Source organism: Orcinus orca, chromosome 7, assembly GCF_937001465.1.
Source record: "Orcinus orca chromosome 7, mOrcOrc1.1, whole genome shotgun sequence".
Classification (NCBI taxonomy): domain Eukaryota; kingdom Metazoa; phylum Chordata; class Mammalia; order Artiodactyla; family Delphinidae; genus Orcinus; species Orcinus orca.
This window is the reverse complement of record NC_064565.1, coordinates 33,522,344-33,547,403: the sequence shown is the minus strand read 5'-3', so window position 1 is coordinate 33,547,403 and position 25,060 is coordinate 33,522,344. Positions and strand designations below refer to the sequence as shown.

At 34.3% G+C, this 25,060-nt stretch overlaps 1 long non-coding RNA gene across 1 annotated transcript in view; it reads right to left on the bottom strand.

Moving 5' to 3' along the window:
* Positions 1–21,724, bottom strand: part of LOC125964940 (uncharacterized) — a 253,154-nt gene extending 231,430 nt beyond the window's left edge. Inside the window, exon 1 of the long non-coding RNA XR_007478267.1 lies at positions 21,500–21,724. This is a non-coding gene — a long non-coding RNA (uncharacterized LOC125964940). The remainder of the gene's footprint in view (positions 1–21,499) is intronic.
* Between the last annotated feature and the right edge of the window lie 3,336 nt (positions 21,725–25,060).

Genomic DNA, 25,060 nt, shown 5'->3' with positions numbered 1-25,060 from the left:
TTTTTATATGATAAAGTGCGTGTATTATTTCTACATTTAAAACTTCACCAATTAAATCTGGCTCTGAGAATGATAAAACCACAAACTAACATGCCAAATAAAATTAAAATTAAGCAAAATAAAGTTGATTGTTTACTTAAGGTTGGCATTGTGTGAATAAACAAAATAAAAGTCCTCCCCACAACACAATTATTTCAATAAATTTCCATTTTCCCCGTTGCTTTTCTGGCCATGGGCAAATAGATTCCAAGAAATTTAAATACAAAATATTTCTAAATTAGCCAGTTTTTCACAATTTATTGTTAGCGTTAAGCTTCCAAAATGTTTTTTCTTTGGGGTTGACACCAAAAGTTCTAATATTTTTGAATTTATATGAATTGTGATTTAAATGTTGTTTTTAAAGGAAAGCCCTCTGGGAAATTTTAACACACATACCCTCAACAGCTAAGTAAATCTAATCCTCCTATATTTTTGTATATTTTTCATGAATTCCAGCTCTGATCCCTAATAATTGTACTTTATCTTTTTTATTTTTGATTTTACCTACAAAGCTAATGACAATTTATTAGTTTGAAAAAAGAAGAGTCTTTTATTTTGTCTAATGTACTAGGTCTCACTTCTGTCATCTGACTTCAGCGCTTCCTTTTTGTTCCAGATGAAGTAAACAACAACAAAAAAATCTTTGATGTGATTAGCAGACAGATCTAGGCTATCATATAAGGTGTGATTCAAGAGAAATGAAATAGCTTTTAAAAAGCATGTTTCTGCTTATACATTCAAATTAATATTTTCTCCTAATCAGTCACCTTTGGAAGGGCCATTTATTTATCCTAATGACACTGTTATTATTCAAAATATTTTTAAAGCTTTTTGTTTGTTTTGTTTTCATGCAGCTTCAGAAACCCATTTATGAGTCACATAAGAAAATTATTTGTCTCTGTGCATATTATTTTTTAAGAAACACTTATGTATGCTAAATATGATGGAGACATTGTCCTAGGCAGTGTCCTTTCTAAGTGTTTACTAACTTAATTCCTGTAACAACCTCATGAGGTAGTTAACACAATAATGTTAATTTTGTCAGTAAAGAAACTGAAGCGTTGTCCAATATTACACACCTAAGAATTTAGGGAATTAGATTGAACTCAGGAAGTCTGGCTCTGTAGTACCTGCTTAATTACTACATTATGTTGCCTTTCACATCTTTTATTTCAAAATTATCAACCGTATTTTTCACAAGGTATAAAATACTTCTGAATATTATTTTTGTCTTTAATGTAAAATGGCTTCTTCAGTGGCTCTTCATAGACAAATTAAGGAACTTGAAGCACAAGAACCTGAATCACAAAAAGTTCAATCATCTGTACATTTACTAAGAAAGAAAGATGGAAAAATTCCTGCTAGAAAATTTTTCTGTTTAGTGTTTTGTCAATCAGACAAATGAATATGTACATAGCCTTCTTTCTTTTAACTTCTGGTGAACTGAGATTTTACTGAGGCAAATGTAGCATCCATTCTCTTAGCCACCAGTTCAAAGCTATCATTCTTGAGTTTAAGATGTGCTGTGTCAGCACTATGTTGACTTCACTAACTTGGTCTGACCATTACTCAGTTGATCTTGATGAATCTCTACTAGTGGAGTGATTTTGATAAGCTATAAATCAGTCTTGATGTCTTTTTTCCCCTTAATCTGTCTTGGTAGAGTATAGAAACAAGTTAGCTGAGAAATTTTTTCCAAGTATAAGTTAAAGAAAGCAGAGAAAAAGAGTAAATTGTTGATGTATATGTGACTGTGTATATATATATATATTTTTTTTTAACATTGTGATTTCTCCTATTTTATTCTTCTACATACCAGGAATCAAAAATCTAATCCAAAGAAGAGAATTGAATGATAAAATTGTTTATAATTGAATGATAAAATTGTTTATAATAGGCTTAAATTTAAAATGTAATGGCTTTTCATAGGAAAACTTATTTCTCACAAGAAGAGTCACTTAAGCAAAATTCTTGTAAAATAGTTTGCTTCACCATTAGATGTAACCTCCATCAGGGTAATGATTATGTCTATTTCATCTACTGTTGTACATAGCAACTAATACAATGCCTGGTACATAATAATAGGTGTTCAATATATATTTATTGAATGAGTAATGAATGCATTTTTAGGGTTTAATTAATATCCTTTTCCAGGCTGGCAGTGGCAATTCATACCCTCAGAATGCTCTGATAATTTTCAAGAGTAGACTCAAGTGGCCTCAGCATTAGAGAAGTAAGTGATTTAGAATGCCAGAATTAATCCCAATATCTTGTATTTTAATAAAATTTTAATCTAATCTAACTGTATAGTGTACACTCCTTTTTTTTTTTTTTTAAATAAATGTATTTATTTATTTTTGGCTGTGTTGGGTCTTGGTAGCTGCATGTAGGCTTTTCTCCAGTTGCAGCATGTTGCGGTGAGCGGGCTTCTCATTGTGGTGGCTTCTCTTGTTGTGGAGCACGGGCTCTAGGCACGCGGGCTTCAGTAATTCTGGCACGCAGGCTCTAGCGCGGAGGCTCAGTAGTTGTGGTGCACGGGCTTAGTTGCTCTGCAGCATGTGGGATCTTCCCGGACCAGGGCTCAAATCCGTGTCCCCTGCGTTGGCAGGCAGGTTCTTAACTACTGTGCCACCAGGGAAGCCCTAGTGTACACTCTTGTTGTTTGCTGACACATCCATAAGAACAGTAAAATAGTTCTGTTGCTTCTTCTTTTACAAATGATAAAATAGACTCCGGCAATTTAAGACACTGGCTTAAGGATCGTATAGTGACGTCAGAAACCTAAGCAAGGAATCGAGTTTCTTCCCACAGAGTTCAGAAGGATGTAAATTATTTAGTGACCTGGATTCATCTTTTTGCATCCAAAATGAGGCTACAGAGAAGAGAGAAGAGAGAAAACTCATGAGAGCTGGCAAGAAGGGCAAGCAAATTAATTAGCTTATAAAATGTTTATAAACTCACAAAAATTTCAGAAGTCCCCTGTCTTTGGTTCTGCCCCTACTAATCCTACATACAGTTTTTTGCAGAGCCTAGATCTAATGGTCAGTTCAGATTTATTCAGATTTGTTTATATGTTTTAGATATTTTGAGTTGTGAAGCATATCGAGTTTCTCAAAGAAAGTGGTTATCTAAATCAATGGTATCTGTGAAATGTATTATGAAAAGGCTAATTATAATTTATTATGAAGACTCCCTACGTCTGTTGTTCATAAAATAATGTTCTCCTCACAGCAGGCCCTACTTTCATTAACCTTTTCATAGAAGCAGTTATCTCATTCAGAAATCTTATTTCTGAATTATGTGCTCATACCACACACTGACTCCTTCATATCTAGGGGGAAAAGGACCAGTGTGCAGTTGTGGATTGATTTTTCAGGTTTAAACTGTTGATGGAGGTGTGGAAAAATGAAGGAAAAAAAGGGAAGTAATTTTGCTAATAAAGCTATTGATGCTCTTTTCAAAGTATTATTTTCTGCTTTCTTATGTTTTCCTCCATTCCAAAGACAATGGCATTTTAAAAGAAAAAAGTCACAGTAAATTAAAGAGTGACATACCGTGATAGAGTAATCAAGATAAATAATGATGTGTATTTAAAGGAGAGGGAAAAGCCCACAAGGGTCTCTCTCTCTCCTTCTCTGTCCCTCTTTCTCTCCTTTCTCTAGGCAGTGAGTTAAATCCCTTGATAACTTAAGAACAGAGAAAATGCCAAAATTTTCCACCTTTTCCATCATTGTTCTACCTCAGGTATAAATCTTTCCTCCAGCCAACATTCTATCTTGTTGGAAAGGTCAAAAAATTCCTGATTCCACTGTTTTTTTTCTAAAAAAGCAAAACATATCAGCAAAGTAAAGGTGTATTCCTTTTGTACACTTTCACACAGAAAATTCTAGACAGCCACTACAGTCTTTCTCCTCTGTTTTAAATGCCCTTAGGTTTCCATAATCTTCATGGAAGCAGTAAAGGCAGTGACTACAGATTATGCCAGGCTTTCAGCTTCTGCAGCCCTCTGACCCTTGATGTTGGAGTCATTTAAGTTCCTATGTAAATGGAGCTCTTCACAGAATTTGAAACCCTTGGGTAGGTTAAAAAGAAATCTCTGGGCTATTATTTATTTTCTTTAAGATCAAGTCAGACAGGATTTTGGTCTTAACATTGATGTTATACACCAGGCCTAGTAGCAGGGCTTTTCATTGGCTATGACCAGGAGCTTACTTTATACATTTCTGATGATTGCTACTCTGCTGTATCAGTAAACAATTGGGTTGTTCCTTAGTTCTTTAGGGAATATTCTAGTTCTACTGAACCAAAATCCTTCGTTCTCCTGTTCTCCATCCTTCCAGAGATATATTTCCTTTCTTGTTCCTCTTCTTCATGGTAGAGTCTTCACTGCTGGCTTTCAGACACCTCTAAGGCCAGTTGCCTAGCAAACTCCTTAAATGGTATCCTGTTGAAGTCCAAGTGCCTAACTTCTGTGGTCTTTCTCAAATACTCTAACCCACCTGATTCCCAGGTCTTGGTCATTATTGACAGGACCATCCTCTTTCCAACCAAGCCCTAGTTAAAATAATACATACCATATAGGCAATACATTCGTACAAATGTTTTAATCATACTCTAAAGTCAAATAATTCTATTTCTGATGCAAGCATCAGCTATGAGCAGTTTTGAAATTGTTTTAAAACACGTCACATTTGTTTGAATAAGTACACACTTAATTTAGGCAATATACATCTTCATATTCTTCCATAAAGCTTTTGAAAAACCATTACAAAAGATATTACAGTGAAATCTGAATTCTGTCACCAAAAAAGTGCCCTGGCTTAATAAATCATGAAGAGAATCAATGAGGCTTGCATTGAATGCCTGAAAGAAAGCTGCAGTCATTCATAAGGAGTAACTTTGGATGATTACTAAGTTCTCTAAAGTGGTTGAGATTGCAGAAAACCATAAATGCTTAGTCTAACAATTGTCACTATCCCATATACTAGTGGAGCCATTTTGAAAGTGTTTCCGATAAATCCACAAATGCCTTGACTGGAACTGATGTGGAATATTTTTGCAGAACTTTATTGTAACTCTCAGTTATAAGGGCTGCTGTCTGAATGGAATAGTAATGTTCTTTTGTCAGGAAGATAAATATTTGTTTGTAATTGTAGATCTTTTGATCAAATGCCTCTACTCAAGAGAAAAAACAACAAAAGGAATGTTGTTACTATGTAGAATAATGTAATGCACATAGAAATATGATAGAATCACAAACTGATTTAATATAGAGTATAGATGATTAAGGAGCAGCCATTTAGAGGCTTACTTGTGCCAAGCACTGTGCTGAATCCTGGAGGGAAATAAATGGAATTGGTGTCTATCCTCAAATGACTTCAAATATGGAGAGAACTCACAGCAAGAGCACAACATGGTGGAAAGAAGGTATTTCCAGATATAGCCATTCCCATGGTCGTTTATGCTTTTCACTATCAGCATAGGGATTGTGCCTGAGTTTCTAAACAAACTATTGAGATACAGAATAAACAACAACTGCTAATGTTTGAGGCCTTTACAGTTCGTTTGAAGAGAAAAATATACAGGCTTATGTATTCCCTATTCAAGGAGGTGGAAGTTCCTTACATACCAAGACTATATCTTAGCCTAAGCACAGCTAGAGGACATAGAAGGTCTTCATTAACTTGCTTGTGACTGAATGAACCTAAAATAATTATAAATCCCATATGAGAAATTATTATTTTTTGTTGTATGGCTTGTGCTCATAAATGTTGAATATATGCAAATTGATGATATCTTTAGAGAAGGAAAATGTTATAAAAAGTTAGCAGAAAGAAGCTGTTAGGTGCGAATAAAGGCCAGTGTGTTGATTGTAATTAAATCATGGATATATAGGCCAGTAATAATTTTAATTGATAGGTTTACAAGGGCAAACTTGATTTGCAGTGTGTGTGTACTGTCAAATCAACTGGATGATATGTGAAAACATATTTAATAGAGGACATCATTGTACATCTAATCTGTTCTGAAAAATACCTTATTTTGCAATGTGTTTCAGTACTTGAGACTGTTTGGTCTCAGTTTACTGTAATCCAGAGTGTAGAAAACTGAAGGCATCTGTATCTGCTCCCAGAGATGATGCTACTTCATTTTTAAAGTTCTCTGAATCATTTTCACATCTTTCTTCACACACCATGGGTAAGAATCCAAGTGCTGAGTATTCTCTGAAGTCAGTGGGAATCAGTTATTAGTTTAGCTTGATATTGGTGTTGCAAAAAATTAGAGTTTTTTTTCCTTATGACTAAGGACCAAGAAAAACAGATGGTTGGGTGAGGAATGTAGAGGTTGTCAGATAAAGCTCTTGCCAACAAGATTTGGTGCTAACATAATATATTCAGTCAATTGGAGCATCTTGATGACACCAAATATAGAAAAGAAAAATGCATCTGGTTGTCTTTGTAACTTATGTGATGATTGAAAGAAAACTGACTTAACTTGAGCTGAGTGATATTTGTTTATTATAGAAAAGAGATACATATTTTTTAAACAAAACAAAACAAAATGTTACCCTGCTCATGCATCTGACCTTTGTAACTAATATATATATATATATATATTTTACTTTTGAGCTAATAATTTAAAACATTGTTTTGATTCTGTGATCAAATTAAACTTATCAGTTATAGGTATAGACTGATTGATCAATAGATAGATGTATAGCTCATGTACAAAAACTATTTCAATTGTTATATGTTAGAAATAATAATCAATTTTAAGTTCAGAAAGAACTTCCTCTTCTGATTGGAGAATATAATACAATATACACCAAAGCAGTTATCCTTACATATAATCATCATTGTACTCCAGTGCAGAGTGGCAATCTATGCTGTCATTTTTAGCACAAGAGCAAATCTTTAATAGTACTCTCCTGCTATATACCCCTATTTTTTCTCCTCCACCTGTTTTTTTGGTCTACATACCAAGACTGCCTTTCTCTTAGGCAGCCTGTCTATATCCTCTTTATATCTGTCTGTCTTCTCGTGACTGTGTTCTATGATTATTTTCCTTTACTTTTCAGATTTATTTTCCTTATGTCTTGACAGGCACATCCACAGACATTTTTAATGTTGAGTACATATCTTTGGAACTAAAGCATTTTGTGTCTCAACATTTGGAACTGTAGATGTTGTCTTAGAATAAGAATTAGTCATTCTATTATACTTTCTGATGGGCAATTAGAAGACTAAGTGAAAAACAGGCAGCTCTGTCCAGGGATGAATATGATCAAGGATGCCTTCAGGAATAGAACAACATGGAGCATAACGGACCAGAGAAGTAAATTATCTTTTCCATACCAGTTTTTATATAATCATGAGATGAGAATCCATATGCTAGATACGGACATACCATAGAATCTTGAAAAAAACTTGGAGTAATGCAAACCTAGATTTTAAAGTAACAGAGGCCTGAAATAAAACTCATTTCTTTTCCTTACTGACTGTATTCTTTTAAGGCAAATCGCAGCTACTGTGACCCTGTTTCCTCCTTCCCAAAATGAACACAATAGTACCGTACTTTAACGTTGTTGATGTGCTAGAAACAATGCGTATAAAGACTGTTGTAAGATTGAAATTGTTCTTCTGTTTATTTTTATGATTTCCCATAGATAGTTATTGATCAGAAGAGGTGAGATAAATGACAGTAGTGTGACATTTCCGATGAAGGCCAGATGCTTATTTTAATGCTTATGCTTATTTTTTCATTTTCTCAATATATACTTGATGCACTAAAATAACATCAGAAAAGTGTTCATGCTAGGTTTTGAATTTAACCTTGGCAAGTTTGGTAAATTTTTTTTCACTTTAAATTTTTCGTTTGTCTAAAATTCTGAGCATTTGAGTTCCTTACATGGAAAGCAGTTTCAGAAAATTGCTCCACTAAACCAGTATGTAGCTCTGAGACTTCATTTCTGTAATTATAATAAAAAATAATAATACTCTTATTCTTGCATAGTGATTCACAGTATGCCAACATCTTTACAGTGGTATAATGTAATCAGAAGATATATCTACAGTTTTCAGAGGAAAAAAAATGGAGAAAAAAGCAAATTATTCAAACCCACAGGGTTTTTGAGTAGAGAATTCAAGACAAACTCCATACTTTATTAAGCTTTTTCCCCCTATACTGCATAACTTCCTTGTTCCTTGGACTTCTGTAGTCTTTGATTCTGTTTGGTAGAGCAGTAACATCCTCTGGATTACTAGATTGGTAGAATAATACTTTCATGTTTATTTCTTGTACACTAAAACAACATCATGTATGCTTTCTCCACATGAAAGGGACCTTGTTTGAAAATCAGTGGGATGCTAATTTTATACTACTCATAGTTTGCCTTGGCATTTGATTAGAAACCAGTCTTTATAGCACTTTTCTGAAACCAGAATTATTTTTCATATGACAGAAAAAAAAGTCATATTCTAAAAGATCACTAAAATCAAAGAAATAAGGAAAAAAAAATTTTTAAAGAAATAAAATTCCTTTATTTATTTTTCTTAAGCTATGCTGCTATTTGAAAATACTAAAATTTACTGTGAATATCAACTTTTATAAATTGTTCCAAACTTTTGAAAGCCTCAATTATTTTCATTAAATTTCTGATACCATTTCATGTTTTTATGAAGCATTTGAAAGAATCACTGATCATTGTCTTTGTGTAAACATTTGTCTTTCACTCCTCTTAACAGAAAAACTCCAAAACTGGCCACCTAAGCAAAAATATTTTTGGGGTAACTTTATTTTGTCATTATTTTTCCTGAAGCATTAGTAGAAATTTCTAAGTAAGAGAAGGGGTATTTGATGTGTTACAAAGTGCTTTTTAAAATGTAAGTATATTGTATGGAGTATTGGTAATTTGCTGCACTGATCTCATTTTTTTCAAAGTTAACTTGTATAATATATTTCACAGGTGTGGGTGAATAATCTTAAACCAATTCACTCATCATGGGAAATGATCTTAGGGCCTTTTAAAATCCCATAAAATATAGGAACTTCCATAATATATCCAAAAATGCTCATTTAACTCTTGCTTGAAGATGTCTGTGGTTCTCAATTCTCAAAAGATGTCTGTGGTTCTCGACTTTCTCAAAGAAAGTCGTTATATTCCTCTTTGAATATGAAAGAATGCCTTATTTCCATAATCATTAGGGAGTTTTTTCTTATGTTCAACTGAACTTCATCTCCCTGTAATTCCAACTCATTGGTTCCCACTTTCATCTATGGAACTATACAGATTGTTGTATTCTGTTTCTACATGATATTCCTCCAAATATCAAATAATAAATTTCCAGATTTAAAATTTTTTTCTAAAAAATAACACCCAGAACTGAACACAGTGTTCTGTATCACCTAACAAATGCAATGGATAACAGCACTATTCTCTTTTCTATGGACTATGGATACATATTAGTGCTAAAGTCATTGTCCTCCAGCCCCTCTGCTGGTCAAAATTGGGTAAATTAACAACTCTACTGCTACTCCTTGTCAGTTATTATGTGTCAGGTACTACATAGAGCAGTTTGACATATAACAACCATGTTAATTGAGTTATTTTTATTCGTGTGACACAGACAGGGAAACCAGTGCTTCCCAAGGTTATTTAACTACAAAGGAGGTTGATTGAAAGCCTGAACTCCTTCATGTCCACTAGACAATATTGCGTTCCTAAACTAAAATACTGAGGACTTTATCACATGATCAGTGGTCTCAGATAGGTACTGCTGGCAAGAGTGATTTCCTCGGAAGACTAGATCTGTGCTGTAGCTTTGGGCTAGATGCCTGGCACCAGATCTTCAAGTCTGATTCTCCATTCCTCCCAAATTGTGATTTATGCTTTAGCCTCTTGGAAAAATTGGTTTCGTTTTAATCAGCTATTTTTAGGATAACCTTTATAGTATGTCTTTGCTTTTATTTCTTAATCAGCCAGAATTTGATTCTGTTTACAACTAAGACTGATAGACTCATCTGAAGGACGTTATGCTGTGATCAAGTTGTATTATATCATGGTACTTTTCTTGTCTTTCTATCCAGTAATCTTATTAAACATGAGGTTAACTTGGTTTGCTCCATGAGAACTACATTCTTTTCTAAGTGCTTACCTACTGTGTTTGATAAGTAAATTCATCTACAGTTTTTCTGGGAATTATAATAACAAACAAAATTTATTTTAATTAATATATCACTTTCCCATTCTGAAAATTGTGAAAGTATATAGCCATTCTCAGACTTCTGTCGGTAATTACTGAAATAATATTGGTAACATTTTATGTATGACGTTTTGACACTTTGATGTCAAAAACTAGTTGTCACATAATCTGATAAGAAAAATGTATTTTTTTCTGATCGTTTTAGGGAGGAAACAAGTTAAACATCTGCTTGTGTAATCAGTATATCTGACAACAGCCTTGCTCTATCAACACTATCTCTGACAATGACACTATCTTTTAGTCATTTTCCAAACAATTCTCATTCCCACCCTTATCCCCACCCCTCCTCCCTTCTTGTATTGCCAATCCTACACTTAAACAAAAGGCCAAGATAAAGTCTAGTCTTCACCATGAAACTTTTTTCACTCTTACCACCTCCATCAATAACTGATTTCTCTGATTTCTAGTAGCCCTAATAATTCATATCATGCTACTTGACACTTGACTTTAAACTGGCTGATATGATTCTCTGCATATATCAAATGTGTCACACTCTACATAGATTGTAAGAACTTTTAAAAGGAAGAAGCTATTGTCTGTTTTTCCTGCACTATTTCTGCATCTATTTCTTTATGGGAGCAATGAGATCCTTAATCTTTACATGTTAGCCCTCTATTTCATTAGACTGCTTAATTATGAATTTTTCTGAAGAAACTGCAAACCTATCTTCTTTGTATAAATTCAATGTGTGAAAAATGACTTGCATTGATATACTTTTTGACTATAGTAGTTCTAAAAGCTATTTCTTTTTCTTCTTTTTTTCTTCATGACCTAGGAGTGTTTATTTTGGATACATTGTGGGAAAAAAAAATTTTGTATATTTGTTTTTAGATAGTGTAATAGAGATCTTTTAGACTGTCTGCCATACTCCCAGTGGGGGTCCTGGCAGCTGTGACTGTCCTGGGTGACTTCATTTTCCTGGACGTAGCTGTCTGCAATTGGTTTAGATAGCTGGATGGAACAGAAATTTTGGATTAAGAATTCAAAGATACTAGTCAATTTGGGGTCTTTTCTAAACAGAAACTTGCAAATTACAAACGTGCTGGGTAAACATTTTCCCCATATGAAAGAGGAGCAGGAAAAGACTTCAGGTAGAGACAGTGGAATTTAAGATACTCAGAATTAATCAGGTTTGAAAGACTCTGTGATCCTAAACAGTGAGGGAGGAAGGAGAGGAAGAGGGGGATAAAATGAATGAGAAGGACCAGAGGGACTGCAGAGGAATTGCCTTAATTTCTGATATCTTTTTAGTTCTCTCCCCTCCAAGGTGACCTTCACCTGAGGTCCATGAGCTACAGCTTTAGTTTCATCACACTTTTTTTTTTTTTAAAGCTAACTTAAGTAGTTTTCTGTTACTTGCAAACCAAAGAACTTTAACCCAGACATGCAGCCAGGGATGTAAGATAGGGGGTGGGGGGCGGGGGGCGGGGGGGGGAAGTAAATTTCAAAGTCAAAGGAAGATAATTTAATAGAGTTACGCTTATATTAATATTGTAATAACTTCTGTTTAATTTGGAAAACTTTTTAGTCTGAATCACAAAGCAAGGGGCTTCAGATCTTTTCCTCTTCTGCAGGTATGAGTGGAACATAGAGGTAATTCAGTACCTGCCCATAGAGGCACACCTGAGGACTGAAATGATGCACAAAGAGACAATTCCAAAGTTTTAAAGGTGGTTAACATTCTGCAGAGTGAACAGAAAGCAAGGGACTTTATTATATCTAACTGGAGTTATTATATCTAACTGGAGTTATTTAGAATCTGAATTCTGAACGGCTGCAAACCCAGAGTCTGGAAATTATTTTCACTTAGTGTAATGCACTGATATAATGTACAACCTACCATTCCAACAGACAACCCACTGGTTCTAGGAGAATATGAGACGTTGAGCTAATCAAGGAGATAATCTAAGCTGAGTCATTAGAAAGAAATGATTCTATAGTTTTGCTAAGAATTTCACTTATTCCTTAGTGAGACATAATCACACTGCATAGAATTAGCAGATTTCCATGAAATTGCCTCAAGTTAACTGCATGGTTGATATTCTATTGTAAGAATGTAGTCTTTCTCACAGAATTATTTTGTTGTTTTATGTATGAGGTTTTTTTGGGGTTTTTTTGTTCTTTTCAAATACATCTAAGATAAATGACACATAGTTTCCCTTTAAATGATCCTAGAAAGGCAGATATTCCAAAATGTATTCTTACAGAGCAGCCTTTATTAGAGTTTATTCCTATCTAGTTAGTTGTCTCATATTACATATGTAAACCTTTTCTGCTTTCAATTTTAAGAATTCATGAGAGTACTAAAATCAAATAGTTCTAACTGATGTCTTGCTAGTCCTAGAGGAGAATTTTGTCCCTAGGCCTGATTCATTGTTTCTTAATCAGGAGAAGTCTGTATATAAAGTAGAATGCAAAGCAATATTCTTGCAAATGGCAAAACACTTTTGATTATTAAAATATAGTTATCTGTATGGTTTTGCTCACTCATAATCTCATGGCAACATTTGCTTCTCATTAGTTGGCATTACTGTTATAATGCTTAAGGCTATTCACAGCCCATCTGCACACAGGAATAGTATTGCAGCTCACAACTGATGGCAGGAATTAGGCTGTTTTCCATTTTGTACACCTGTGCAGTCCATCCAAATTGAATAGAATCTCTAACTCTAATGCTAAAGATTTTTTTTCAAAACTTCATGCTAACTTCATTAACAGTTAATATTACCCCAAAGCATCAATCTTTTTTTAGAGGTTTGGTGAAGGCAGGAATGAATAAACAATAAGATTGTGTTTGTTTTTTTTTCCCCTAACTTAATAAAGACCAGGTATCATATGTAGCAGTTTAAAGAATCCTTTCTTTGATAAACAAAATAGTTGTATCAGCATATGCAATAGATGATAGAATGGTATCTCAACAAGAGAGGTGGGAGATTTCCTAACTGAAAGATGGATTAAATGAGAAGAATGGGATGTGGATGCAGAAGCTATCAATAATATTATTGCCTTTTAAACCAGGCAAGTGAGGTGTAGAAGGGAGAGGAAGAAAGCCATTTCTCATTTTAAAAGAACGGAGAAGAATACTTAACCCTAAGCTGAGGACCTGGAACAAAACACGAAATAAACGTTAGATGAAGGAAAGAATAAATGAGGAATGGAAAAAAAAGAATGAATATATGAATGTATTTTCCTAGTCCATTCAGCTAAAAGAAGTGTGTAAGCATTGAATTTCATCTATGTTCAGTGACAAAAGTTTGCACGGAAATTGAACACAATATTAGCAATGGAACTTAAATAAATGCCTTTTATCTATTAATTTATCATATTTTGTTTATCAGCATTTTTCAACAGCTTGTTTTAACCGTGAGATGAGTGTAAATGAATAAAACACTTCTTCCCTTGAAGAAATTTTCATTATTCTAAAGATATTATGTAATTATATACAAATAATACAATTATAATTGAAATAATCAAAGAAGAGGAAGGAATGGATGGTCAGAAAGTGAGCTGAGAAATATGGAAACACTGAAATAGTTAAATTTGTACTGTAAACAGACTTGTTTTCTTTAAGTTTTTCAATTAACTTTTAAATACATTTTTTTCTATTGTAAAAGTAATATGCATTTAATTTAGAAATTTCTTATAAGGTAGACAATGAAGCAAATTTAAAAAACCACTCATAATCTCACCCAACCCATCGATCTTAACACATATGTATATTGACTTTTAAAATATGCATGCTTAGGAAGAATACCACAGCAATATTTAAAACCCCACAACACTTATAATACCCCAAAATTTCAGTAATGTTTACTAAGTGTGTAGTTAAATTTGATGTAGCCAAACAGTAAACTACAAGGCAACTATTAAAGGGATATTTTAAAAGTATATACGGCACTATGGCAAGATCCAGATAATAAATGCACATTATGCTTCCAGTGTCATACACTTATATCTATATTTATATTTCTATCTATATCTGTGTATTATTGATCTACCTATCTATGACTAAAAAGTCAACACAGAACAGATAATAACTTACTAGAAGTAAAAGGGCATGCTTTCAACCAAAAATTCAGAGAATGAATAAAAAGGAAAGATTATCACTGTTGGTTGAGATTTGAATTAGTAGTCTGGGAAATCAAGTAGAAGAACGTCTCAAAAGAGAGCAAAAATATAAAGAGACAAAAATCATGACGTGGAAGAAAAGAAGCAAGAAGAATAGATACAGAAGACATAACCTATGAATAATAGAGGTTTCAGAAGGAGAAAAAAGATGGAGGAGAGACAGTAATTAAACAAATGAAGAAGAAAATTTCCCTGGTGTGAAGAAACATTTGAGTCTGCAAATTAAAATTGTTCAATGAATTCCAGGCAGGATTGGTGGAACACAGACCTGGGTATATCCTGGCAAAAATCCTGAACTCTCAAGGTTAAAGAAAAATCCTCTTGTCTGCCATACAGAAGGCTGAAGTTATATACAAAAAAACCTATAATTTTTCATCAGTGACACCAGATATTACAAGAGAATAATAGTATTGATTCTTGAAAGAAACAGACAAATCCAAGGATCTTCTTCCCAGGTAAGATAGCTTTCACTTGGCAATGAAATATTGGAGAATATATAAGACTTCATAGACTATATTAGCCTCATATTTAATATTCAAGCAAAAATTCCTAGCAAACAAATAGATCAGTGATCTCAGTGCAAGGAAGAGGAGAAACAATTTACTAGTGAGTGGTGGGTAAGGGTGGTAACTAATTATATTTAATCAGTCCTAGTTATAGTTTCTTAAAGGAGAAGATACAAACTGCTGTAAAGGAAGTAAAAGTACTAAACAATTATAGCAAAACCTGCTGAATGGGGATGGAGTGGAAGAGGAAGTAAAGTACTTCACATAGTTTCCTCTCTCTATAGGGATGTGAGGAAGTAGAAGTATTTTCAAAGTCTTATTTTCTTATTTTTTTCTACGGGAAGAAAAGCGTGTAAGGAGAGAGTTGGTATGGATATATTGTTGGTGGTTTTTATACAGTGGCTGAAGTTGTATATTTTGTCAGGAGCGCTAGTTAAAGAAATATAATCACCATTGGAAAGCAATCAAGCCAAATCTGTTAGTAGTTACAGCAAGTATGAATGGGTGAAGTTTGTATTGAATGGAGGGTCCTACCTGACTTCCTGTGTTATCTGCATTTCTATTAAAAAAGGGGGAGAAAATAAAATTCTAATTCTAATTCATATTCACTCAGAAATCTTGGGAAACTATTCTAATTGAGGTCTTAAAGAAAGAATATTTGTTAAGACATTTCTTAGAGCTTTCTGTCCCTTACTTCTCTTAAAAATCCTGCTAAAATCAAATTATTTCTTTACCATCCCCTATATACTATCTAAATAAAAATAGAAAATTCAGGAACAAAATATGGTAACTTTCCTTTCAAAAATGAAGTCCTAAGCAAGGATCTCACTCTTCCTATAGAAAACGATCACCAGTGTCCCTTCCTGTATAGAAATAAAAGAAAGCTCTTGTTTCATCATTTTCACAATAAAGACAATGAAAAAAAAAATTCTAATAAGGAACTTTAATATGTTTGACCAAAGTATAAATGTTTCCGTAGATTCCATTTAATTAAATAATTACTGATTCAACAAAGTTTTATTGAATGACAGTTATGTGCATAGCACTGTGATTGTTTCGGAAACAGAGATAAAGGATATGATCCTTCTCCTTAAGAAATGTACACATACACACATACACACACGCACACTAACACACTATAATCCTGTAAAATAGGTGCTAGAAACAATGGTGACTAAATGCAAGCTTTTTAATAAGTAGGTTAGAAAAGTCTTCAGAGAAGAAAAACCACTTTGAGAAGAGCTTGAAGGATGAGGAGGAATATTCCCTGGAGTCTACAATGGGAAGAGCATCTGTGAAACCACAGAAGTAGGAATCAGCTTGAGGACATTGAACTTTACTGCATTGTGTACGGAGGTGATATAGGGTTAAAAGGGAAGACCTAAGTGAGATGCTATAGGGGAGGTAGAGGCTTGGCTCCAGCCTGCCTGTGGGTCACGCTGCAAGTTTGCACTTTCTTCTGTAAGCAATGGAGAGCGATTGATAAGCATTAATCAAGTTCTTCCTTATTTAGACCTGTGTCTTAGTCCCAGATTCCAATTGTGGATAAACTATTGTGGTATTTTCAGATCTGAACATTAAGATCACTCTTTTTAGTAGTTAGTATTGGTTTTAACCAAAGTAAAGTAATGAATTAAACTCAGAAATCTGAATTGTAGAGTTTGATATTTGTTCTAATAAAAAGTTGTCAAAAGATATAATGCACATTCTAGTAGCTGTGGACTCTTAATTTGTATAAGCCTCTCTCACTTCTGGAAATAATGCCAAGAGGAAGGAAAACATCTATGATGTAGTTTATTTTTTCAGTCTAAGACCCACTTATTTACGTATTGAAATGTCTCCAAAATCAGGATGTGTCTTCCAATCAATATCAGTTTACAACTTTAATCTCAGATTTTTTTCCCCCGTTTTTCGGCACTATATAAGATAAGAATGCATCCTCTCAGATTTAGCGGAGTTGCTGTATCTGGTGAGCAGCCTTGATGTATTTAGCCTCTACAGTTAGGAGCGAAGTTTTCACTCAAGTGTAGTCTCTAAAATTTGGTTGGATAGTGTAGAGTCCACTGTTAACAACTCTACAGGTCTAATATCTTATATTTTTTCAAACAGAATAATTGTGTATTATTCACATGTGCTAGCTAAAAATTCAGAAAGACTCTTACATTTTTATATTAGATAAATTTAAGAGAAAAACATAAAATTGAATCAAAACATAATTCTTAAAATTGAATGTGGAGGGCTTCCCTGGTGGTGCAGTGGTTAAGAATCCGCCTGCCAATGCAGGGAACACGGGTTCGAGCCCTGGTCTGGGAAGATCCCACATGCCGCAGAGTAACTAAGCCCGTGCGCCACCACTACTGAGCCTGTGCTCTAGAGCCCGTGAGCCACAACTGCTGAGCCCGCGTGCCACAACTACTGAAGCCCGCACGCCTAGAGCCCATGCTCCACAACATGAGAAGCCACTGCAATGAGAAGCCTGCGCACTGCAATGAAAGAGTAGACCCCGCTCACCGCAACTAGAGAAAGCCTGCGCACAGGAATGAAGACCCAACACAGCCAAAAATAAATAAATAAATTTATTAAAAAAAATTGATTGTGGGAATAAGACTACATGAGGGGGAAATGTATAAGTAAATATGATATTTTAACCCAATATACAGAATTTTTGGTTTTATTCTGGTAAGTTTCTGTAATATATAATGAATCTAAAATGTTCAAAGCACTGTTACCTGCTGGGTGCAAGAAATATAATAAATCATTGCAAAATCGCAAGTTATTAATATCTTTTACTTGAAAAATTTCACTGCATATTCATACCTCATGAATTGATAATGATTCATCAGCTTGCAAATGTCTCACTTTTTGTGTAAAGTCTATTTGTCAGAAGGGTTAGAAAATAAGAAGCAATATGAAAAAACTAGTTTAAATATTTCAGTAGAATTAAAATAAGCCCAAAGCTAACATTTATGTTTATGTGCACAAAAATCATTGTTGTTTGAGGGTTTTTACAACTTTTTTCTTCTGTTGAAAACACATATTGGCTGACATATTAAGATATATATTTTATAAAATATCTGATTATTCTATTTGATGTCCTGAAAGCTTTAAAGTTTGCCTTTTTTCTTTAACTTACATCTCTTTTAAAGAAAATAACTGTGATCCTCCTATCGCTGTAGGGAAAGTGTCAGTGAAGTGCAAATCTGAACTTCTGAAAATGTTTTTTTACCCATAAAGCATTTTGTCATAAGTGATTCCCTCCACAGAGTTCATAAAAGGGGACAGAAACCACAGAAGGGATTATAGATTAGTAAAATATTATTTGCTATCTGTTCAACATTGAATCATTCTATACCTAGACTATCAATGTTGTTTTATTCCATAACAAATCAGTGACGAGGCAATGACTCTCTTCAAAGAAGAAGCCTTGAGACCTAAGAATCAAATAATTTTGGACCTAAGAGACTCCCTCACCATAAGACTGCCCTCCTACTAATATACAGTGAAAACATCTTTTAAATTGGTTTAAGTAGAAATACAAGATAATCAGTATACACCATGGAGCCAGGAATGTAATAGATGCTCAGTAATTATTTGTATAATTAGATAATTTATATAATTAGATAATTTATTAACTCACTTCTGTTTGAAATTATCTCTAGCATGTTCTAGCTTATCATAATAATCACAAGAAAAAGAACCATGATAATGAGTGTTTTCACTACAAGTTTTTTTTTAAAGCAAATAAAATATAATTAACTATAACGAAGCATCAATTTTATACTTTAATTTACCTGACCAATGTCTACAACTCTTCTGGATTTTTAAATGAATGATACAATGTAGATCATAGTATGTTAAGAGGAGAGAGAGAGAGAGAGAATTTTTTTAAGATTAAAAGGATAGAGTAGATATGGCAGGAACACTGTTGGTTTCCTATCCGTTATCTGCTTCCTCTGTTTCTTCCTTTTTATTGGAACATTAGTTCTAGCTTTATAATACTTGGCTATAATAAATATCTAATTCAGGTATTTATGTGTTGACTGTGTGTTTCAGATTAGGGTTGATGATTGGGCTAAACGCATTATTTTCAAACTTTAGCATGCATTGGATTCACCAGAGGGACGTGCTAAGATACAGATTGCTGGGTCCTACCCTCAGTGTTTCTTAATTCAGTTCATCAGAAGTGGGGCCTGAGAACTTCCATTTTCAACTAGTTCCCAAAAAGGTGCTGAAGAGAATATAATTTAAGAACCACTAGTCTAAGTCTCTAATAGTAATTCCTAGTGCTACACAGATAGTAGAAACCTGAATATTCACATATACTGTTTGATGACCATTATCCATTCTAATTAGTAATGTCCTGTTCTAATTGGTAGGTGACCAATCTACACTGGTTGTTAAACTGGCTCTGTGTCTGGTACTTGGTCATTTCAGTCTCCTCGTTGAGATCTTGCCTTTTCTTTCTGTTTCATAACTTTGCTCCCCATTCATTTTTTTCATTCATAGTAATAACTAAAACAGCTACCCCCTGTTTTATCGCATCTTTACCAGCACTTAGACCCAGGAACATCTTTAGTATTTCTTATTTATTTCAGCCTTGTCCTTTAAGATTATGACCTTTCTTTTAAAAAAATCTCTTCTTAATCTTCTTTCCTCTGATATTTTTACTATTCTCACATCACTCCTGGCCTAAGAGTTGTTCCAATATATATGTTTAAAACCAATCCAGTTACCATTTGAATACCTAAGCAAATCTGTTTGATAGAAACTGAGGTTTCCAAAACAGGTCTATGTAATTGCTTTATTCATGTTTTAGTGTACAATAACTTCATTAAGCTATTTCCTTCCTCAAAGAAGACCAAGTACTGTATTCTCCATATCAGGTCTTCATAATGGGGTATGTGAACTCCACTCTGAGTGCCCATAAACTGCATTAACCCACTGTGGACAATCCCGTGTTAACTGAACTAATTTAGGTGAAAACCTAAATAAAGCAACCCACATGCCTGCCGTAAACTTTTTTTTTTTCCTAATGACTAGTTTCATAAGTAATTCTCTAAACAGAAGGGATTGAGAAGGACATTTACTAAGCCATCACTTTTGCCAAACTGTATTTAATAGTGTTTTAAATACAACACATTTAAATACCCTTTAAATTTCATCTTTGTTTAGTGGAGTCAGGCAAGAAATTCACTCATAGAAATTTGGAAAGATACTGTCACTTCAAAGAAATGCATACAAAAATGTATGCTTTTCTTTCATGTGGTCTGATAGTAATTCTCTCGAAAAACATAGACAATTTGTTTTTTGTTTTTTTTTTATTCAAAGTCACAAAAATTATAATCATCCTCATCAGTTCACTCAGTCCCATGTAATTAATTTTTTTTCATCTTGATCTTTTGTTAGCACTTTTATGAATTCATCAGTTTATCATTAGAGTTCTGAAAATGCTTATTCATTCAGTTCAGCAGTATACTGAGTTATCAGAAACCAGTACTTGTCAGTCTTCTCCATGAATTCCTTGAAGATGAAACCCTTGTACAGGAACATTTTTGCAAAAGCATCAGAGTACGCCCAGAACTGTCTGTAAATGACAAAAGACTTAAAAATGACCACGGTGAAAGATTTGATGAAAGTTCATAATAATACAGTTGACAAGGAAATTTAGTTACTTCTGAGATATACCTTTTAAAATAATAACTAGAATTATGACTTATAACATTATACCAGAATATATAAGATTTTTAGGAATTTCATGTAATGTCTGAAACATTTATATTAACATATTTCCATACAAATAACCCAAAGAAAGTTTAGTATTAGTTTTTTGTTTTGTTTTGTTATTTTTTTTTTAATTTTTGAATTTTATTTTATTTATTTTTTTATACAGCAGGTTCTTATTAGTCATCAATTATATATACATCAGTGTATACATGTCAATCCCAACCGCCCAATTCATCACACCACTATCCCCACCACCCCCCGCCACTTTCCCCCCTTGGTGTCCAGACATTTCTTCTCTACATCGGTGTCTCAACTTCTGCCCTGCAAACCGGTTCATCTGTACCACTTTTCTAGTTTCCACATACGTACGTTAATATACAATATTTGTTTTTCTCTTTCTGACTTACTTCACTCTGTATGACAGTCTCTAGATCCATCCACGTCTCTGCAAATGACCCAATTTCGTTCCTTTTCATGGCTGAGTGATATTCCATTGTCTATATGTACCACATCTTCTTTATCCATTCATCTGTCGATGAGCATTTACGTTGCTTCCATGCCCTGGCTATTGTAAATAGTGCTGCAGTGAACATTGGGGTGCATGTGTCTTTTTGAATTATGGTTTTCTCTGGGTATATGCCCAGTAGTGGGATTACTAGATCATATGGTAATTCTATTTATAGTTTTTTAAGGAAGCTCCATACTGTTCTCCATAGTGGCTGTGTCAATTTACATTCCCACCAACAGTGCAAGGGGGTTCCCTTTTCTCCACACCCTCTCCAGCATTTGTTGTTTGTAGATTTTCAGATGATGCCCATTCTAACTGGTGTAAGGTGATACCTCATTGTAGTTTTGATTTGCATTTCTCTAATAATTAGTGATGTTGAGCAGCTTTTCCTGAGCTTCTTGGCCATCTGTATGTCTTCTTTGGAGAAATGTCTATTTAGGTCTTCTGCCCATTTTTGGATTGGGGTGTTTGTTTTTTTAATATTGTGCTGCATGAGCTGTTTATATATTTTGTAGATTAATCCATTGTCCGTTGATTCGTTTGCAAATATTTTCTCCCATTCTGAGGGTTGTCTTTTTGCCTCGTTTATGATTTCCTTTGCTATGCAAAAGTTTTGAAGTTTCATTAGGTCCCATTTGTTTATTTTTGTTTTTATTTCCATTACTCTAGGAGGTGGATCAAAACAGATCTTGCTGTGATTTATGTCAAAGAGTGTTCTTCCTATGTTTTCCTCTAAGAGTTTTATAGTGTCCAGTCTTACATTTTGGTCTCTAATCCATTTTGAGTTTATTTTTGTATATGGTGTTAGGGAGTGTTCTAATTTCATTCTTTTACATGTAGCTGTCCAGTTTTCCCAGCATCACTTATTTGGTATCAGGGTGATGGTGGCCTCTAGAATGAGTTTGGAAGTATTCCTTCCTCTGCAATTTTTTGGAAGAGTTTGAGAAGGATGGGTGTTAGCTATTCCTTAAATGTTTGATAAAATTCACCTGTGAAGCCATCTGGTCCTGGACTTTTTGTTGGAAGATTTTTAGTCACAGTTTCAATTTCATTACTTGTGATTTGTCTGTTCATATTTTCTGTTTCTTCCTGGTTCAGTCTTGGAAGGTTATACCTTTCTAAGAATTTGTCCATTTCTTCCAGGTTGTCCATTTTATTGGCATAGAGTTGCTTGTAGTAGTCTCTTAGGATGCTTTGTATTTCTGCAGTGTCTGTTGTAACTTCTCCTTTTTCATTTCTAATTTTATTGATTTGAGTCCTCTCCCTCTTTTTCTTGATGGGTCTGGCTAATGCTTTATCAATTTTGTTTATCTTCTCAAAGAACCAGCGTTTAGTTTTATTGATCTTTGCTATTGTTTTTCTTGTTTCTGTTTCATTTATTTCTGCTATGATCTTTATGATTTCTTTCCTTCTGCTAACTTTCGGTTTTGTTTGTTCTTCTTTCTCTAGTTCCTTTAGGAGTAAGGTTAGATTGTTTACTTGAGTTTCTTTTTGTTTCTTGAGGTAGGCTTGTTTAGCTATAAACTTCCCTCTTAGAACTGCTTTTGCTGCATCCCATAGGTTTTGGATCATCGTGTGTGCATTGTCATTTGTCTCTAGGTACTTTTTGATTTCCTCTTTGATTTCTTCAGTGATCTCTTGGGTATTTACTAACGTATTGTTTAGCCTCCATGTGTTTGTGCTTTTTACGTTTTTTTCCCCTCTAATTCATTTCTAATCTCGTAGCGTTGTGGTCAGAAAAGATGCTTGATATGATTTCAATTTTCTTAAATTTTCTGTGGCTTGATTTGTGACCCAAGATGTGATCTATCCTGGAGAATGTTCCGTGCACACTTGAGAAGAAAGTGTAATCGGCTGTTTTTGGATGGAATGTCCTAAAAATATCAATTAAATCTATCTGGTCTATTGTGTCATTTAAAGCTTCTGTTTCCTTATTTATTTTCATTTTGGATGATCTGTCTACTGGTGTAAGTGAGGTGTTGAAGTCCCCCACTATTATTGTGTTACTGTCAGTTTCCTCTTTCATAGCTGTTAGCAGTTGCCTTATGTATTGAGGTGCTCCTATTTTGGGTGCATATATATTTATAATTGTTATATCTTCTTCTTGGATTGATCCCTTGATCATTATGTAGTGTCCTTCCTTGTCTCTTGTAACATTCTTTATTTTAAAGTCTATTTTATCTGATATGAGTATTGCTACTCCAGCTTTCTTTTGATTTCCATTTGCATGGAATGTCTTTTTCCATCCCCTCACTTTCAGTCTGTATGTGTCCCTAGGTCTGAAGTGGGTCTCTTGTAGACAGCATATATATGGGTCTTGTTCCATTCAGCAAGCCTGTGTCTTTTGGTTGGAGCATTTAATCCATTCACATTTAAGGTAATTATCGATATGTATGTTCTTATGACCATTTTCTTAATTGTTTTGGGTTTCTTTTTGTAGGTCCTTTTCTTCTCTTCTGTTTCCCACTTAGAGAAGTTCCTTTAGCATTTGTTGTAGAGTTGGTTTGGTGGTGCTGAATTCTCTTAGCTTTTGCTTGTCTGTAAAGCTTTTGATTTCTCCATGGAATCTGAATGAGATCCTTGCTGGGTAGAGTATCTTGGTTGTAGGTTCTTCCCTTTCATCACTTTAAGTATATCATGCCACTCCCTTCTGGCTTGTAGAGTTTCTGCTGAGAAATCAGCTGTTAACCTTATGGGAGTTCCCTTGTATGTTATTTGTCATTTTTCCCTTGCTGCTTTCAGTAATTTTTCTTTGTCTTTAATTTTTGCCAGTTTGATTACTATGTGTCTTGGCGTGTTTCTCCTTGGGTTTATCCTATATGGGACTCACTGCACTTCCTGGGCTTGGGTGGCTATTTCCTTTCCCATGTTAGGGAAGTTTTTGACTATAATCTCTTCAAATATTTTCTCGGGTCCTTTCTCTCTCTCTTCTCCTTCTGGGACCCCTATAATGCGAATGTTGGTGTGTTTAATGTTTTTCCAGAGATCTCTTAGGCTGTCTTCATTTCTTTTCATTCTTTTTTCTTTATTCTGTTCTGCAGCAGTGAACTCCCCCATTCTGTCTTCCAGGTCACTTATCCGTTCTTCTGCCTCAGTTATTCTGCTATTGATTCCTTCTAGTGTAGTTTTCATTTCAGTTATCGTATTTTTCATCTCTTTTGTTTGTTCTTTAATTCTTCTAGGCCTTTGTTAAACATTTCTTGCATCTTCTTGATCTTTGCCTCTATTCTTTTTCCGAGGTCCTTGATCATCTTCACTATCATTATTCTGAATTCTTTTTCTGGAAGGTTGCCTATCTCCCCTCATTTAATTGTTTTTCTGTGGTTTTATCTTGTTCCTTCATGTGGTACATAGCCCTCTGCCTTTTTATCTTGTCTGTTTTCCTGTGAATGTGGTTTTTGTTCCACAGGCTGCAGGATTGTAGTTCTTCTTGCTTCTGCTGTCTGCCCTCTGGTGGATGAGGCTATCTAAGAGGCTTGTGTAGGTTTCCTGATGGGAGGGACTGGTGGTGGTAGAGCTGTCGCCTAAACTTTGATGTCTATTTGTTATTTTGGTCACCAAGTGCCAGTCTGTGTATTTCTCAAGGTCGTAGAGAAAGAGCAAGTTGCTATGGTTTCAGAACACTAATACACTCTTTTTTTTCTGTTCTGAATTTAGAACTATTTAAGTAGCAATTTCTAGGAGGCAAATAGAATTCAGCATGTCAGCTTTAATACTGATAAAGCTGATTGCAGAGCATATCTTTATATCTACAGTAAAAAGAACTTGCTAACACCATGTATTTCTCTGCAGTCTAAATCCTAGAACTTCCAACCCAAAGCACTAGCCACGAATTGTCTTGTACCTGGAATGGAAGACAGAAAGAGAATGGATGTTATAAGTTATATGGGGAA